The sequence below is a fragment of the Bison bison genome, unplaced genomic scaffold, assembly GCF_000754665.1.
Source record: "Bison bison bison isolate TAMUID 2011002044 unplaced genomic scaffold, Bison_UMD1.0 scf7180017864020, whole genome shotgun sequence".
Lineage (NCBI taxonomy): Eukaryota > Metazoa > Chordata > Mammalia > Artiodactyla > Bovidae > Bison > Bison bison.
Window position 1 is genome coordinate 1,491,027 of NW_011494592.1, and position 509 is coordinate 1,491,535.

Sequence of the window (509 nt, forward strand, 5' to 3'; positions counted from 1 at the left end):
GGCTGTGGGCATTTCCCTGGTGGTCCAGGGTTTAAGACTGTGCTTCCATTGCAAGGGGTGCAGGTTCAATCCTGAGTCGGGAAACTAATAAGATCCTACACGCCATGCAGAGTGGCCAAAAAAAAAAAGCAAGTGTGGCTGTGAAGGGAGCAGGGAGGGAGTGGTCAGGGGAGCAGGACAGGGCATCAGAGGAGGGCCTGTTTTTTTCCTTTTGGCCTCACTGCACAGCGGGCGTGTGGGATCTTAGTTCCCTGGCTCGGGACTGAGCTTGTGCCCTCTGTATAAGAGGCATGGAGTCTTAACCACTGGACCACCAGAGAAGTCCAAGAGGGCTCTTTGTAATCACTGGGGAAATCTGCTGGGTACCACATGCTGGTGGGAAGTATTCAGCAAAGAGGTAGCTGAGCACAGCATCCTCATCCTGCCCTCCTGCCTGGAGGGAGGGAACTGCATCAGAGCACAAGGAGGGACGTACTGCTGACAGGAAGGACGGAGAAGGAGGGCACCCC

At 55.2% G+C, this 509-nt stretch overlaps 1 protein-coding gene across 1 annotated transcript in view; it reads right to left on the reverse strand.

Moving 5' to 3' along the window:
* Nucleotides 1–509, reverse strand: part of TTL (tubulin tyrosine ligase) — a 33,565-nt gene that overhangs the window by 5,431 nt on the left and 27,625 nt on the right. The window lies entirely within an intron of this gene.